The sequence below is a fragment of the Protopterus annectens genome, chromosome 3.part1 (genome assembly GCF_019279795.1).
Source record: "Protopterus annectens isolate FY-2018-M chromosome 3.part1, PAN1.0, whole genome shotgun sequence".
In the NCBI taxonomy this organism is placed as follows: Eukaryota; Metazoa; Chordata; order Ceratodontiformes; family Protopteridae; genus Protopterus; species Protopterus annectens.
The window spans coordinates 228,384,483-228,403,901 of record NC_056732.1 but is presented as its reverse complement, the minus strand read 5'-3'; positions in this window follow the sequence as shown (position 1 = coordinate 228,403,901).

The following is a 19,419-nucleotide window of genomic DNA, read 5'->3' as shown; positions in this document are numbered from 1 at the left end:
TCAGGCGAAAGTGCTTAGTATTAATACTTGGAAGATTTTGGATAAGCTGACTTTGTGCATTTGATTCTTTACCTTGGCTTACACCTTTGGTGGAGAGTTTTTATTATTTTTGTTGAGTTGGGATTTTCATATCCTTGGCTAGATCCTGGAACATTGTATGAACTGTATGGCAGGCATGTACAGCTTTAGTGAGTTTCTTGAAGACATCTACTAAAGTAAGTGGACATGAACTCCCTTTGACATAATCATATTGCTGTGGTTCTAGAACAGTAAGACATTTATATCATAGCCAATTAAATCAGATATAATATACATATTCCATGGCTTTGAAAATAAGACTTGTTAGGCTGATGGCTGTATAGTTTCCAGGATGTGAAACAGGGCCCCATTTATGGAGTGAAAAAATGAGTCATTTTGCATACCACAGGGTATACCCTGTGATTATGCTTAAGGTGAACAGATTTAACAGGGGTTCATACTCAGAGTGTATAGCAATATTGATTAAGCAACCATATATATTATCAGAGCTCATAGATATATTGTTAGCTATGGAAAGTGCAGCTGGGACACGTTCCATCATAATCTTGATGATGAAGGGACTCTGGAATTTGAGAAAGGAGGGGCCTTAATCAAAAGCAGCAAGTCAAAAGAGTATCATGAAGAAGTTACCTTGAACATGACTGAGAGACAACAGCTTCAGGGGAGTCTAAAAAGGAAAAAACAAAGAAGAGATAGACATGTCTAAATAAGCAGTAATGCTTCCCCCAATATAATTTATAAATTCCTCAGAATAATTCAAATCCACCATAAGGGATTAATGGTTCTCAAGAACTACAAAACAGTAGAACAAAATAACTACTTGGGAGCCTTACACACAACTAAAAGCAGGAGCCCTTTATTTAAATATCAGTAAGCACTTTCATACCTAATAATCGGGGCTTCATCAGACCAAGAACATAAATAAAATGATACATTTTATAGAATTGCAGTAGATCACATGATGGATAATCAGGATTGAAACATGCTACAAATCTTCATTCACACAACTGTTCCATTCATAAAACTTAGGCGTGAGTGTAAGTAAGAGCACATGGTCAGGAAACACCACTCATAATACACATCAGTAAAGACACCCCTATATTATTAACAAAGCATGTTCTTGTCATTTAAATAAATTCCTGGACCTCAAAACAGGTTTCAATGATACTTTTCTGTTAACCCTATCTGCCTGTAATTTAATAATCCTTTTAAATTTATGATCTTTTGTTTTATTATAGAAATCACCTACCGTATACCTTTGCATAATCTCCCAAACACGCTAAACTTAAACTGGTGACTAGCATTGTTCACAAAAACATGTTTCGCTAGTGCATTTCTCTCATCATTCTTATTGATGCGATTATTAGGCGTGAAAGTGCTTACTGATATTTAAATAAAGGATTCCTGCTTTTAGTTGTGTGTTGGCTCCCAGGTAGTTATTTGGTTGATTTACCATTTTGCAGTTCTTGGGAACCGTTAGTCTCTTGTGGTGGATTTGAATTATTCTGAGGATACTTGTATTTTGTCTGCCCCTGGGAACATGGCTGAAAGCAGAGAAGATAGAGGAGCAGATACAGAGCAAGATTTTAATCCAATGAATTCAGCACCTAACATGATAATGGATAGATTTAGTAAGTTCATTCAAGTGGACTGTAATCCCCTTACTGGTTTGATGAGAATCCACAGTGGATGTTTGCACTGATGCTCTAGAAGTAGACTTTGTAAGTTTCCAATCTAATATGAAGGACTTAAAGAATGAAATATGTAAGTTAAAATTACTCCAATGGCAATGCAGCATGCCTCCATTTTAAAGTTGTTTTGAGGGGGGCTTAGAGTGCTGAAGATGTCAATACATGGCGCTTGCAGATATTTAAATAAAGGATTCCTGCTTTTAGTTGTGTGTCGGTTCCCAAGTAGTTATTTTGTTCTTATAATTTTTAAATTGTTTTAGCTAATGATATGCTGTTACAGCCTTCGAACTATTCACAAGTCTAATCATTTTGGTGTCAACTCAAAAGAAATTTTAAAAAGACATTTATGTAAGCAGCAATTCTCCCCTTCATCATTTTTCTTTAAATTATTTAGCTCATGGTATGCTTGTAAATTTAATCAATAAGGTTTCTCTGGTAATTTCTATTGTTTTATTAATATATTAATATACATTTGTATTCATACATTGTTTTACTTCTGTAGTATTCTGTCTTCAAATTTACCTCTTAGGTCAAACAATGACTAATACAGACTTTCTGCTGCATTTTTCTACGTTCCTGTATAAAGTGACTCCTAGATTACAGTGGCCTACTTTCTGTTTTCAGTTTCTGTAGGGACTCCTAGCCTTTTCTTCACATCATTCAACTGTTGTCCCTCCCTGTGCCTCACTAATTTCCTTTTATATACTTTCATTTCATCAGCACATTACTGTGTGCCCTTTACTGTTTCACATTACGGAATATGCTTAAATTTGTATTTATAGTGTTTTGCTACTGTAAAGTATGTTTAAAGTATGTAACAATTTGATTTCTGTTTTACTTTACTTCTTTTTATTATGTTATGCAAATTCACTAATGCATTTGACTTGGCATTTGATACTTTTCTTATTAATTTTTGTTTGGAAGAAGTTCATTGATTGATAGTTTTCCTCTGCCAAATGACTTTTTAAAGTGGTGCCAGTTTCTTGGATTTTAAAATCTATGAAGGATAAGGCATTTGTTACTGAATGTGAGATAATTTTCTTCTGTGGAGTAGAACAGATTTGCCTTATAGATATCAAACAATTTGATTGGTCAGTGTTCTTTGCTCATTTTATTTTATTTTTATTTTTTTATGTTTTTGTTGACCAGATTAGTCCCAATAGGCATGTGGCCTCTTTTCAGGGGAGCCCCAAAGTGATATTCATACTAAATTAATGTACTGTACAAAAGGTATTTACATCTCAGTTTCTTTCATTTTTGGTTAAGGGCTCTGCAAGAAGGTACCACATATTCAACTAATGTCAATTAAGCTTAAATTAAAAAGGAAACTGTCATCAAAATGCTGTTTTCAGGCTGTAAGTAACATATTCCACCTGGTACCGGCAGTATCTAACATAAAAATGACACTTTTTGAACCTAGCTCTAATTACTTAAAGTCTTTGACCATTGCTGGACACATACACATAGGTGATCATGATCAGCTTTTAGTTAACTCTTACAGTAGCTAGGTGATCATGATCAGCTTTTAGTTAACTCTTACAGTAGCCAGAGTTATAGAAGTCCTGCCCAAGTGACTGGTCAGCTCTCAAGGCATGAGGGCATCTTCTGTGCACTGTATCAGAAGTTTGAATGCCAATTCAGTCAGTGCTTGTGTGCCAGCAAAGTATACTCCTTCTGCAGACCCTGTAAAACTGTCATTTGTCTAACAATCCTTCAAGCTGGGTAGATAAGTCCTCATTGGGGAAAACATTCCAGTAAAATTTATTTTGTATTTTTCTCACTAAAATGTTGCATTTCCTAGGAAACTGAATGTTTTTATGGACTCTCATTGCATTTCTAAGGGGATTTGTGCATAAATGCTTATGTGAGCTTTTTGTGTAAAATTCTTTTGACAGACTTTTCCCAGAGATTGCATAGTTAGTCTTGTTGGAGCAGGATATGGTGCTTGTGGAGAACTATCACTGGTTTACTTGTCTCAGTATCACTTGTCTACTTTTACTGACATTTCCATGCCCAGCTATCCACATTCAAGGTCTCATTCTTAGTCTACCTATGGAGCAGCTACTGTTTACCACAGTTTTACCATCCTCTGTCTACAAGAAGAAAGTTATGAGGGAATATGGGGGTATCAGACTGGCTCCTGCTGTGGCGCAGCCACTGATGAATGATTCTGCTGTGGCCACTCTTGATTCCTCAGACACACATCTTTTTCCCTGGTCCCTCTGGCATTGCCTCTATAGCCACCAAGGACTGAGGTAGTCATATCCTCCTGGGCTGTAAGGATGCCCTTGGAGGGCAAGAGAGAGACACTCTTGTGGATCTCAGGTAAAGGAGCAGGTAATGATCCTTCACTCAGCCATGATAGGTACTCTTAATCTAGGATGAATTTGTTTATCATGGATCAGTTATTTTCCTGGGTGTTTCTTAGGAAAAGAGATCACATTGAGAAAATATTGCATTTTCCTGCTCCTATTTCTATGGAGAGGGACAATTCTCTGGGATTTTCTTAGGAGCCGATATCTGCCTTTTCTTTGCCTACTACTGATTCAAGAATGAAACAAAGAATTCCATCTCTTTCTGACTTGGATTGTCAGTCAGAAGTGCTGGCATTGCATGGGCATGATAGTACTTCAGGAATTTTTTCTCAATCTGGACATTCTAATTATGAGAAAAGAATGGTTTGAGTTTTTCCTTTATAAGATTTTTCTTTTTTCATTTTTCTGAGACTTTATCTAAGATGAAATAAGTTTTTCAGCGTGTGTAGAATGAAATTTCTGTTGCATAGGAAATGTTTTATGATTTTTTTTACAGCTGGATATGCCTAAATCTGCAGCTGTTCCTCCTTTTTGCTTTCTTTAGAGACTGTTTTTCTCACTGCTGCTAGTTGCCTGACAGTCAACCTGCTACCCTTAGGAAGTCATATTATATAGGGTTCCTTAGTCTCACAGCTATTTATTTTTCAACACTAAAGCAAATCCAACAGTAATTCGGCATCTAAAACTGTTTCTGCTAAACTGACTGCCACTGCTAATCTCATCCCCACTGACAAGGATGAGAAAGGTTTTGACAAGTCAGAGAAAGTGTATTCTTCCCCTATGTTATATTTCAGAATTTTAAACAGTCAAGCTCATGTTTTAAAGTTTTTACTTTTATCTTTTGAGAAGTTACAAAATGTAATAGTTAACCTTCCTTCTTCTGGGGTAAACATTTCTTTGAATGATCCATTAATATCTGCTTCTCATGTTACTAAGCATGTTTTATAGTCTGCTTATGATGCTGCTGATTCTTCCACCAGAGCTGCTGCTTCTGGGTTAGTAATGAGAATATTGGCATGGCTTCATACTCAAAATCTTTCTGATGAAGTTAAAACTGAAATTTTATATTCTCCCTTAGACAATGATCTGTTTGGCCCTTCTGCAGCTGCAGTGTTCAAGAAATGTGATGAAAGTCAAAATCAGATTCAAGGGATGATTAATATCTTTCAACCCAGCTTTTTAAAACAAATAAAAACCTTTCTCCTAACTGTGCTTATCAGTAGACAAATTAAACAGACTGGCATTGTCAAGCAGGAGTTTAAAAAGCAATAACAAGTAGGTTCCAAAAGAAAAAGCCTATAAAAAACAAAGACAGTCTGTTCAGTCAGCATGACCATTTGCTTATTCAAGCTCTCCACCCTCTCTCCTTTGCAACTTCTCCATCTTTCTATGGGTTCATCTTGCCATGTGGCACCAAACTGAGGTACACAAATGTATTTTAAATGCAATTCATCAGGGATATTCTTGGCACTGGAAGTCCTTCCTTCCCTTTCAGTGGATCCTTTCCTCTATAGTGAAGTAGGTCTCACCAATTTGTCCCATTCTACATCAAAAGCTTGCAGAGAAACTAATAGAACCAGTGCTTCCCTGTCAGACAGGAAAGAGATTTTATCAGGGGTAGCTTGTGGTATCAGACTACTGGGCTGCAGCACCCCCCAGCTTTCTCCAAAAAGAAAAAAAGTTTAATTATTAAACTTTGCACACTAGTAGCAGTTCGAACTGCAAGTTAGTGTGTAAAGTCAAATGTAATTCTACCCAGAACTCAGAGCAGCATCCATGCATGATTAAGTTCCTCTTTAAAAAAGAAAAGAAAAAAAATCTTCTTTTGTCTGCAGACTGTTTTAAAAACAGCCCAGATTAGGAAGACTGCAGGCATCAGTGAATATGCCTAGAAGTCATTGTGGTTTAAATCCCAGGAAATAGGATACTGACCAGACTATGAAGTCAGCAGCCTGTCACATAATCTGAGTACATGATGCAGCTGCTGATTAGTCCTTTTACTCTCGCATTCTCTTCCCACACTTTAGTTGCAAGGGAGAGAGCAAGAGAGTGGAGAGAAGAGCAAAGAGTGACCAAAGAGGAGAAAATCAGTGCTCCAAATGGATTCGTGTTTAAACTTTAAGGTAAGTTCTCAGTTTTTTACCTGGCAGGGCCAACCAGATAATTTCTGCATTTTTTTTTCCTGGCAGGGCCAACGAGACACTTTCTATATTTATTTTTTTTCTGGGTCGACCAGATAATTTCTGTATTTAATTATTTCCTGGCAGGATTGACTAGATACTTGTTAAATCTTGGTGCAGTCTCCTATATAAAGTTTATGACATTCTGGGACTGTGAGCTGGCAGGCTCAACCAATTATTAGAAGGCCAAATCTGCAGTGAGTTTTGGGGGCTGTTTTTGATATTTTTCTAAAATATCCTGGCATTGTCACCCAGATACTACTAGGTGATATATGCATCTTGGGGGCTATTGATGACTTTGTTTCTTTTTTTTTTTTAATATAATATCCTGGCAGAGTTAATGGGATACTAAGAAGGCAATATGTTTTGGAGACTGTTGATGATTTTCTGTTTTTAATATAACACACTGGCAGGGTCAACCAGATAGTAGGGGTCTGTGTTTTTTGGGAGCTGTTGATGACTTTCTTTTTTTAATATAATATTGTGGCAGGATGCATAAACCGCATTCAAATGTGCAGGCATTTTAGATTTTTTTTAAAGATTTTCTGTGTTTGGCTTACATTATCAAATGTTCATCATTTGCTCCAGTAGCCTTAGCTATATAAGTTATAGCCTGCACAAGGTATAACAGTTGGCCAGCTTCCAAAGAGTCAGGACTCTTTCCTTGTGCCCAGACGATTGACAGCTTGAGTGCAACTGTAGAAAATCTCTGATCTGAGCACCAAGCCCTTCAGAGCTTTCTTGCTGTTGAAGAGAACTCCTCTTTGTTGACTTTTGAGGACTGATAGTCAGCTTTCTCCATTGCTGAGCAGATAAGTTCCTTTCTTGGAAAAAAACATCCACAATTGGTTTTATGACTCATAGGCTGATAGGGTCATATGTGTTTACTAGGCTGATGACCACAAGGGCCTTTTTAAGCCTAGCTATGCATCCCAAATGTCTGACAAGTTCTGGTACCCTTGATAAGTGTAGGTAGGGGCTTGCGAGATGAAACATTTACAAGCAGTGGCCTGGGAGATGAACCATTTAAAGGCTGCCTGTGTCCATTAGAGACATAGATGTCAAACAAGGGATGAATTTCCTGTTCCCCATCCAATTTTCCAAGTTGCATTTGAATTGGGTTAGGGAAGAACTCTGCTTCACATGGATGAGAAGCCTGTTCCAGAGAAGGGGTAGTCTCTGGGATACATACTTGTCTCTCCAGCAGGCCATATTTATATCACAGGCAAGGTTTAAATCTTTAGAACAGATACTTCTGGTACTGTTTATTTTGCAGATATGCAGCAGGTCCATTTGAGTGTAGTCTGACAATACCTTGCATGCCAGGCATAGATCTCCCTTCAACAGCCTGGAGGAGACTGAACACAGGGATAAGGCCTTGAAGCTTTCTGCATAGGACATATTACTGATGCCCTGTGTTCTTTTAGTAAGCAACTTTTGTGGACATATCAATTGTTGGATATGCCTGGTTAGATACATATGAAAGGGGGCATTGTACTCAATGATAGGTCTAATGAATGTCGGATACAGTGTAACAATGACTTCCTTGGACCTAGATGTACCTTTGTTTATAAGTTGGACAACATAGAATGATTTCCTCAGTACTGTAGATAGATGAAGGTCAAAGCCTAGCTTACTCTCTCTCTCTGTCCCCAAGTCCCTGACTACTAGGTCAACTTTTAGGGATGTGTTGTCAATATGAATGTTAATAGGGGTTGATGACTTTGTGAAGGATGCTGTTATGCATTTCTTGGCATTTAGTTTTAGTCCATGGCTCTGGAACCAGTTGTTTGTCTGTGTCAGTCCTTCCTGGAGAATGTTTGTGTCAGTATACAATACAAATGAGAAAACATTCCCCTTAAATATCCCACCTTTATCAAATAATTATAGCAGCAGTCAATTAATTAAATCAGGTATTTCCAATTGATTTCACAATTAAGGCCATGAGGAGACAAATTGTTATTGAATTAGGAATGACAGTTCCTAATTTGCAGTCATCTGCAGATTTATTCAGCCAGAGACCATTGACATTAGCCTTGACTTCAGAGAAGTGAATGCCAAAAAGGAGTAGTCCAAGTACCAATCCCTGAGGGACTCCAGTTGTGACTGGCCTCTTTCTAGAGGTGGAGTCCCTAATTCTAACTTCCTGGGTCCTGTCTGTGAGCCAGCTGGCTTTACACTGGGTGACATAAGGGTTTGTACCTAACCTCTTACATTTGTCAACAATACACAAGTGGGGTATTTTGTGAAATGTCTTGGCCAGTTAAAGATAGGCAGTGTGAACCATTTTGCCACCATCCATTGCTTTGGTGACCTTCATATCTCTGAAGTGTACCTCATTATGAGGAATGTGCCTCATTTGGGGTTTTAAAATGTTCATGTTCCTCAAAGTTCCACTTTGTGAGGGTCTGACACATTCTGTGTTACAAATTTTTTAACTGATATCCATGGTAAATACAAATGAATGGTATTAATTCATTACAAATATTTTTTATAAGTAAAACCATCATATTTTAACCATCCCATGACCTTCCTAGTTAAAGTTATTAGCATGCCATTAGCATGTGTTCCACATTTTGCCCATTTGTTCCACATTATGAGGGCTGGTGTTCCTCATTTTGGGGATGGAAGGTTGTGAGCTATGGGGACCTTCTCAAAGAAATCCACCAGGATGAGTAGGCATGACCCGCCTTTGATGAAACCAGATTGGTTTTGGTCCATTATCTGGAGGTTTCCTATGCCATTATTGATGATTTCCATAATAATTCTTTCCATGGCTTTACATATAAGACTAGTGAGAATTATGGTTCTGTAGATGGCCCAAATCTGTGCAGACGGATGACTGTTACTGTTCTCCATTCATGAGGCAGAAAGCCTGTTTGGAGGCTACAGTTAAATAGCAATTCCAGAAGGCCTGATAGGTCATGTTTCACGCTATTTAGAAGGCATCCTGGGATATTGTCTGGGCCCACTGATGGAGTGTTCTTGGCCTTAGAGAGAGAGCATTAAGGACCTGTTCACTAGTGATAGCAAGGGGAATTGTGCTTGATGGTATTTCCTGAGGGAAAGTCGAGGGGGAGAGAGGGGTAAAGTTGGAGTTGAAATTGTTATCCAGTAGATTTGGTGTATGTTGTGGCTCACTATTGGTGGCTCCATTTACAATGAGCTCTGCACACAATTAAGTATTTGCCTTTGAAGTTGCAGGCATATCTAAAGAATGTAGAATACCACAGACAAACAGGAAACAGGATCCAAAAATATTTATTCTTCTTTAGCGCCCCGACTAAACCAGTCTTCAAGAAGTATACAATACAAATGAGAAAACATTCCCCTTAAATATCCCACCTTTATCAAATAATTATAGCAGCAGTCAATTAATTAAATCAGGTATTTCCAATTGATTTCACAATTAAGGCCATGAGGAGACAAAGTATTATACTTTAAAATAAATAAAGATTCCTTAAAAAGTAATTTATTCTTTAGCATTTCATCACCTAATTTAACAAAAAAATTATCTAAAATAGTAGCTTGCAACAGTCTATAAATCACTTTTATACTGCATTAAATGAATTGCAATAGAACTTTCAACTCTACATTTCTTTATATCTCTGACATGTTCTTGTAGTCGATGTTTAAACATTCTTTTAGTCTCCCCGATGTATATTAAATTGCATGGACAGTGTAAAGCATAAATAACACCAGAAGTAATACATGAAAACCTAGATAATACAGTAAAATTCTTATACCCAATTTGTGAAATGTCTGAACAAGTAAATCATAAACATTACACTCCACACAAGGAAAAATGCACTTAGATAATGGATTATCTACTAAATATTCTACAGGGCAATAAAATATGATTTAATGAGTTTGTCCGCTATACTGACACCGCTCTTATAAGAAAAGACAGGAAATCCATTTAATAACTTATTTAACTTTCCATCTAAAGAATGTGTTGTGGCTGTCCTTGGCCTGGGATGCCAAATTTACCTCAAATTTTGATTTGGTAGACTATTTAGTTTTTAGTAAAATTATTTATATTTTCCTTGGAATTTTAGTTTTCTTGAAGTGTCATGTGATTTTTCAGTCAGTTAGAAGACAGCAGCTCTTGTTTTTCCTTTAGTGAAAAATTTGTTTAAAGTAACATTAATCTGCTTTTTTGCAAGAAAACTTTTATTAAATTGCATTTACAGGTTTGTGTGGATGTACTATATATCATGCTTATTATGGTGTTCTTTTGTGTGTGTGTGAAAACACTATCTTTTTTAAATTTATCTTTTACCAACATTTAATGTTAGTGGTACCCAGACTTCAGAATTCATGCTCTACCTTACAATGAAACACTTTGCTAGTTTATAAGTTCTTCCTTCTGCCAGAGAAAACTAGAAGAAATCTTCTAGACAGGCTTTGCCCATTAAATAGGCTACTAAATTGCTTCAGACAAAGATGGGTGACTCTGCTGTGGCCACTTCTGGTTACTCAAACCACTTGTATTCTTTCTTGTTTCACTTCAACCACCACAGACTAGGGCTTACTAATGCCTTTGTGGATGCTGGAGTGTCCTTAGTGGGCATGGGAGAACCAGTCTTGTCAGTCTCAGAGGGATGAGCAAGGAATGCTTCTCTGCCTAGCAAGACTGAAATGTTTTTTTCTGTGGGGTAATGTCCTGGAACAAGATTCAGTTTGCTTCTGTTATGATTCTTTTAAGAAGGAAGCAGAAAGTTAAACTTTTATCTAATTCTGTCTCTGTTACTTTAGACAGGTATGATTTATTGGGCTTAGCTCAGGACTTTGTTCAAAGTCTGTATCCTTCTTGCTCTGGATTCTTTGCAAAATGAAAAGGAATTCTTTGTTTTCTGAAAATTCCCAGAGTAATGAACAGTGGAATGATTGTCAGGGAAAACCTGTTTTTTTTTTCTTTTTCTCCTTATGTAACTGATTCTAATTCTGAGGCTAGTAGTTTTTCTAATTGTACCTTGGAAGAATTGTCTTTTTCTGAATGCATAAGATTCTTCTCTGGCCTAGGCTACAGTGGTTATCCCCTCTTTTCAAAATGGCCAGGCTTCCTCACAGATTGACTCACACAAGACTGAGAATGTTGCACTCCATTTTGAAACAATTTCAACTGACTGCCTGGATATTAAAATCTGAATGCATTTTTCAGACACCTATTTTCTGAGGACATGCAACAGGTATTGAAAGGGGGCAAAGAAACCTGTTCTTAGGAATCATATGTTAGTAAATAGAAAAGATTTTCTAGTTGGTACCAAAGTAAGAGCCAAAGCAATTTTAAGGCTAGTATTTGTGTAAGCTATTATTCTGTGGCCTTTCTTTTTCCTCTGTGAACATTCATTTGTCAGCCATTTCAGCATGTCTATCCATGGATCCCCCTCTTTCAATGTAGTCTTATGACTGAAATAATACCTTTTTAGTCAAGATGTTTTTGAAAGGGGTTATGCATACTTGCCAACCCAGAAAACATCTGGTTCCTTCTTGGGATCTTAATTTTGTTTTGGAAAGAGAAATTCTTCCTCCATTTAAACCAGTTCATCATGGATGATTTTGAGGCTCTTAACATGGAAAACAATTTTTCTGATTGCTCCTACTTCTGCAAGATGAGTGTCTGAGTTGTAAGCTCTATTGGTAGATCAACCTTACCTCATTTACCACAAAGAGGTTTCTTTGAGAACTAGTTCCTCTTTTATACCTAAAGTGGTATCCAAGTTTTCTTTGAACCAAACTATCCATCTCTCTCTTTTATTTCCATAACTTAAAACTGAAGGAAAGAGGATTTTTCATACTCTGAATGTCCACAAATGACTAAGGTAATATCTTGACAGAACTAAATCCTTCAGAAATTGTAATCAGTTATTCATTTCCTATGAAGGTAAGAAAAAAGACAATCTGTGTCAAAGCTGTCTATATCCAAATGGTTATGCTATGGTATTATTTTTTTATCCTTACCATGATAAGGCAATTTCAGGCAGGTCAAGGCACAATTTCCTAGGGCATTGGCTTCATCAGTGACTTTTTGGAATGGGGAGGACTCTACAAGTACTGCAGTCTCATCAACTTGGTCCCATGTACATACTTTTACAAAGCACTACAAACAAGATATCTTTTCCAAGTTTAGAGAAAGCTTTGTATCCAAGGGATCCTGGACTCTCATCCTATCTCCTCCTCCTAGGCCATATAAGCAGCTATGATCTGATGTTGCCTTTTCTGTCCATTACTTAACATATGGGTCTTCAGATCCTTTCCAGATCCAACTTTAGTGACTTTCAAGCTTTGGATCCAGTGCATAGGCTACTTTCCTTACCCATAATTCCTCTTTATTGACCCAGCTACCTCAGATTCCATTTGCTGCCACAAATATAGGATGGATTTGCTGGTGCTCAGCTTTTCAGTAAAGTTTTTGTTTATTTCTTCTCCTTCGTCTTCTTACTATTCTTATTGGTTCTTCCTCCCCTAAGTTTTTCCTTGTCCTTCAAGTTCGGCATCAGATGTTTCCTCCAGCCTATTATAAATCACTTTTATGCTAATGCAAAAAAATAGAGTTTCTATCCTTTTTTCCATTATTCTCTTGCAGTATATTAGAGAAACTAACATTTCAAAAAGTGTGTGTCACTGCTCCCATAAACTGCTAAATTCTGAAGCATGTGATAAGGGGTCTATATTATGAGACAGAAGAATCTCTTCTTCAAACAAATAATAGACACGTATACAGTGAATGCTGTAAACCACGAATGGCCATGTCCTGGAATTTTTTCTTCGGGGAAAAAATTCACATGGCCGCAAAATAAAAAATAAACTTTAAAACACTAATTAAGTGTGGGGCTTCAACCCCCACTTCCCCCTAACTAAATATACCAACTCTGAGATTGCTCTACATTGAAGAAAAGTGCAATTCCCAATAATGGCCAATTGAATTTTTTCCAGAGGAAAAAATTCGAGGACGTGGCCATTCGCAGTACAGCATTCTCTGTATATGTGTCGATTACTATGTGTTTGAAGAAGAGATTCTTTGATCACATAATATAGACATTGTGATAAGATACCTCTTGTTCTATAGGTAAAGCCTTTGGCCAATGGGCAATTATGGAGCATTGATATAAACTTTAAAGATCTTCTCCCAGCCCCTGCAGGAAAAAGTGTTACAGCAAAATCTTCTTCTTCTTCACATTCAGAGAAACCAGATGAATAATCCAAAGAGAATAAACTTATTTTAAAGATCTTCTCCCAACCCCTGCAGGAAAAAGTGTTACAGCAAAATCTTCTTCACATTCAAAGAAACCAGATGAATAATCCAAAGAGAAATCTAATGAAAAAGGAAAGACAAAAAGAAAAATAGAAGATCACAAAGAGATCTAAAGATGGTACTTCTTTGACTCTGTTTTTCTCAGATTCAGTACTCATCAGATCTAATACATAATAGAGTTTCTTACCGGAACTGATTTCCCCTAGGCTCCATTCACCAATATTGCAAAATAAACTGTACCACCATTCTAGCCCCCCTCTGCTGTCAGATCTTCCATGAGACTTACTGAAGCAGAAGTGGACAAGATAAGTTTTCTTCAGACTCAGATCCAGTTGGCAATCCTCCTGTGTCTGGCTACCACCAGATCTAGCAAAATGACTTGTTCCCTGCATCCAGTTGTTGTTCCTTCTCTGACCTGCCCTTTCATATCAGAGCCTTTGGATCAAACTTTCACACAAGGCAGGTCTGCATCAGAGACTAGGATTTGTTTTTTTCTTGATACCAATGAGTTCTTTGATTCATTTGGCTCTGACAGTTTCCGAGCCATTTGAATGTCAGAGCCAAAATGTTCTGCACTGACCTTGATGGGATTGGAACTGAGGTCTTCAGACGCATCTTGGAGGCACAGCATTAGACAGCTTGGCTCCAATGTCAGCCTCAGATCCAAGCTGTATGGTATCCAGGGTCGAGCCTCCTTTGGGGTTTCAGCTCTTAAGATTGTGTTTTGAGGGTCCTTTTCAAGCTTGGCTTTTGATAAAGCACTCTCTCAACTCAGATAGAGAAACTACCCCCTCGACCTCAGATCCATCCCTCCTCAAAGTATTTCCCAGGATTTGGAACCTACTGTTCTTGTCCCATCAGGGCAGCCAGTAGCCAGAAGCCATGAGCCAGCTCCTCTAGAAGAGACCATGTCAGCTTCTGAATCATCCCCACTGCAAGCCACTGAGGTGGTACACAGGAAGCATCCATGCAAAAGGAGGCACATGGATTCCCCTCAGGAATCTGTACTGACTTTAATGAAAGAAAGGGTTTTCCCAAATCCTGTCTTAGGGACATGCCATTTGGAAAAATACTTGAACTGTTTAAAAGAAAGGAGGATGGTCCTCCCAAATGCCTTCTCCAGAAGAGTCAATTTTTATCAAGGCTTTTGGTTTTAGCCCATCTATTTCTTGCATAGTCCTGCCCACTGATGAGATGCTAGTCATTATCTCTCAGAGGGTATGGAAGGAGCTGGACACAGCTGAACTCATCCCTAATAAACCTGAACAGTTCCTTGTCACTCCTAAAGATCATCCACATTGGAGTAAGGGCTCAGCAGTGGAAATAGCAAAATAAAGTTTTTCTGTCCATCCCCTAAACGGGGGTGTCTTGTGCACCAGGCAGCTTTGGGAAGTGAATTTATACCTCATTTACTTTCTTGGCGATGGTGTTGAAATGTCTAGTACATGTTTCCAGAGAGATTTGATCAAGGAGATCTCCAAATATCTCTCAGGAACCTTGTCTGTGGTTCAAAGGAAGTCCATTAATACATAGTTGATTACCCTCCAGTCCTTGTCTGATGTCTCTATGTTCCATATCTTCAAGTGCATCTACAGTGGCTGGCATGGGCATATTCATCAGGGAACATGCTTGGATGTGGCTCTGTAATTTTTTTGAAACATTTTAAGATATCTTCTGTGAATGCCCCTTATAACATATCAATACTCTTTGGTCCCAAAGTGAAAGAAACCATTTCCAGAAGTAAAAAGATGATAAATCCCTTTCTGCCACAGGAATCAAATTCTCTGCTCCTTAAAGGATTTTATCAAGGAATCATAAAGGAGCAAGACAATGTTGTCCTACATATCTCAAGGGTTTACACCTGACAATTCCAGAGACAGAGCTTCCTGTGGCAGAGGGGGGAACTCCCATAATGGACATTGCCCTAGCAGCAGAGGTAGTCCACACAATCAAAGTTTCAAGGCACTTTTATCTGAGAAACCTTTTCAGTGCTCTTGAATGGTTGCTGAACTGCCACACTCTGGAGACAGGTGGGCGCTTATTCTTGCATCCAATAACATGGACACCCATCACTAAAGATGGTTTACAACTGAAATAAAGTGATTTGCTTGTTTATTCATAACATTGAAAAATAATGTTGAAAACCAGGTATTTTTTTTTAACTGAAAGGTCAAAACTACTGTAGTTCTGGAATTCGATGCATTCAGAATAGTCCATGTAAGGTAAACTTCCATCCATCCTTTTACATTTATCCAGGGGGGCAAGCCCCCCTACACCACTCATGTAGGGGCTGTGACCCTCATCTCCCCTGCAAATTATATATACCAACTCTGGAGATCGCACTACAGTGAGGAAAAGGGTAAATTCCCTGATCCTTACTGTACTGAGATCTCCATTCACAATGGCGAACTCATAATAATGAAAGACGCTTTACATTCATTATTATGAGTTTGCAGTTATTCCAGTTCTGCATTGTGTAACTTTGAAAATGTACTTTTGTTTCACTGATGTTCGATCAACTGTATTTCCAGATTATGATACGACAAAAGACAAATATGTGCAGAGGATTATAATCAGAGACTCATTCGTTCCCTTTCATTCTCATCCTTTAACCCCAACAAGACTTTCCAATGTACCACACTCAAAGAGAGGTGACTGCTTCAGTAATAAAGAATCTGATAAGCAATCAAGTCATCCAAGAGGTCTGTCCAAACCAGAGAGGATTACTCAAATTTCTTTTTAGTGCCAAAGAAATACGGGGAACCTAAGGCCCATTCTGGATCTAAGTCACTTGAACAGCTTGTAAAAAACAAAATTCCAGATGGTCATGGTAAAGTTTATTTTTTCTCTACTGAGGGAGAATGACTGGATGTGCTCAACAGATCATCAGGATGTGTACTTCCATATAAAGATGGACAGACACTCCAGGAAGCATCCTTGCTGCAGTTGGGAGCCAGCCATTTTCAGTTCAGAGCTCTGTCTTTCTGTCTCATCACACGACCCCGGGCGTTCACCACATGTATGGCTGTAGAAGCAGCTCAGCTTTGACTGCAGAGGTTCTGGGTGCTCCCTTATTTGGATGACTGGCTTGTCAATGCCCCTACCATGGATCTTCTCATCCAGGACAGGGACTCCTTGCTACATTTGTGCTCAGATCTGGGGATTATGGTGAATTTAGCAAAGTCCAAACTTTGTCCAGTTCAATCTTCTGAGATCACAGGAGCTCAATTGGACAGAAAGCTTCAAATTGCAAAACCTCCCTAAACAAGGATTATTTAATGTCAGACGACACTAGCAAAAACAATTCTCTGTCTTCTAAGCTCCATGGCAGCTTCAATTACCTTGGTTCCCCTTGGCCAGGTACTCCATATGAGCAGTTAACCCTTGCAGTACAGTGGTTGATAAGACAGAAACCCATGTCTTTTCAATTATCTTTAACAAAGATTTGCAGGACACACACATCCAGTGGTGGTTGGAGTTTTCACATGTTTCACAAGGATATCCCTTCAATCTTCTATCTTTCCCCAAGCCATGGTGCCACAGATGCTTCCCACTTGGGGTGGGGTCAGGCATTACCTGGGAAAGACAGCCCAAGGTACATGTTCCAAATCAGCATCTCCTAGTGGTTCTCCTAGCATTGCAGGCCTTGTAGGATTCTCTGTTCTTAGATGTGATATCTATCTATCCAGCTAGCCAACATGGCAGTTATCTGGTACAGCAACAAGCAGGGAGGAACCAGATCTTACCCGTTATGTTGAGAGGCCATGAGACTGTGGAAATGGGCAATATCTTCTCACTGCTTTCTAATAGCAATGTATGTTTCATGGATATCCAGTGTGCTAGCAGGCAGATTGATCAGGTGTATGCTTCTCCCTCATGAATGCTCTTTCAATCGAGTAGTCACAGAGCAGAATTTCAGCCTTTGGGGCTGACCTTGCTGTGATCTCTTTGCATCTCCCCACAACACCACATGCAGAAAGTTCTTTGAGCTGATCTCCCAGGAATGATAGTCACCAAAGGATGCTATGACACACAAGTGGCCCTCAGGACTCTTTTATGCCTTCCCTCCTTCTCCTTTGATTCCAAAAACTTTATAGAAAGTATTGGCAAGGAAGATCACTGTCATCCTCATAGCACAGGATTGGCCTTGATAAGTATGGTTTCTCTACCTCTGACCTCCTCTAGTACACCCTTCCTGGGTGCTGGGCTCGGCTCCAGATCTACTGTCTCATCCATCAGTATTGCCTCACCTGGACATTGGACATTGAATCCTTCAAACTGACTACATGGTTTCTTCAATTTCAATGATGGTTAGAGAGTCCAGGTTTTCATCCTTAGTTGTGCGTATTCTGACTTTTTCCCAGAAACCTTCTGTATGTAAAATTTACAGAAGCAAATGGAAAAAGTTTTGTATCTGGGCAGTTGAAAACAATTTTAGCCCTTTCTCAGCTCCTCTTCTAGCAATCTTGGAATTTCTTGCCTATCGTTTTCAGAATGGAGGCAGCTTTTACAGTATTGTATCCTTAAGACTATGTAAGCCCTCCCCCCCTCATCTAGAGAGCCAGTTCCTCACTGGGATATTACAATTTTACTTCAAGTCTTAATTTGCCCATCTTTTGAACCAGCTGCTAGAGTTGATATAAGGTTTTTATCATGAAAAACATTATTATCGATAGCTATTATATCTGACAGCAGAATTTCTGAGATCCATGCCTTGTCTTCGAAACCTCCCTAGAATGTTCTTGAAAAGCAACCCCTCTTTCCTTCCAAAGGTAAATCATCTATCCACCAATTCCTAAATTTTCTCATGTTTTCCCCAGTTTTTCAAACAAAGGCAAATATATATTACATTTTCTGGATTTTCACCATCAGTTACAATTCGATTTACATCAGGCCAACCTTCAGAAAAGCTGATCAGTTGTTTCACTGTCTGTCTGTATAGCTTATGTTTACAAAGAAAGGGGTATATCACTGCCTACATCCCAAAATGCTCTTTCTACTAAATCTGTAGCTTTGTTGACAGCCTTCTTTTTACAGAGTACCTTTTGATGACATCTGTGCTGCTGTTGTAACCTGTTCCAAGGTCCATACTTTCATTTCATATTATAACTTGGACATACCATCCAGGTCAAGAACCTCCTTTGGTTCAGCTGTGCTCTAGAATATCCTTTTTTAATTTCTCCAAATCTTTTAGGTATCTTATATCACAATGGGAATGGAACCCATTCCTAAGTCAAAGTATGATTAAAGTTCATGAAATTAGTATTGTTTCAATCTTTGATGTCTGCCAGAAGTGCTCTTTGCAGCACCCACAATGGAGTTACATGTATTGGTAACATATCTAAACAAGACTGTAGATTCTTTTTTATAAGACCCATTGCTCCTACTACTATTGGAACTGTCTGGGTATCTTTCTTCTGCATTGCTCTCATTTCTGCTTGCATATCCTGATATTTTATGACTGTAATCAAGACACTGTAGTCAATGGGTGCAGTGATTTCAATGATCAGTGCTCCTTTTGTTTTCTTTTCATGGACCACTCTTTTTCATGTCTATCTTTTGAACTGTTGGTAATGAGTGATCCTATGTGATATAGACTGTCTCATGTTTCCAGTATTTTCCAGCTATTTCAGTATTATGTTTGCACAATCCCCAATGGCAACAGCCTTGTCCCATCATTATGCCTTTCAGTATACAGTCCTTCTGTCATTAGTATGTCACAACCAGCAACAAGGTGTGCAACTGTTTCACAGTCTGTTTTACAAAACCTAAATTTGTCTGTTTCTCCCACATTGATGAACAAATATGAATGAAAAGCCACCATCCAGATGAATAAATCCAGTTTAATAATGAAACGAGACTTATACAGCCAAATAAACAAACTTTTAAAAACACCAAAAAAACGCCAAAAACAGGTATATGTAAGCGCTTTCGTT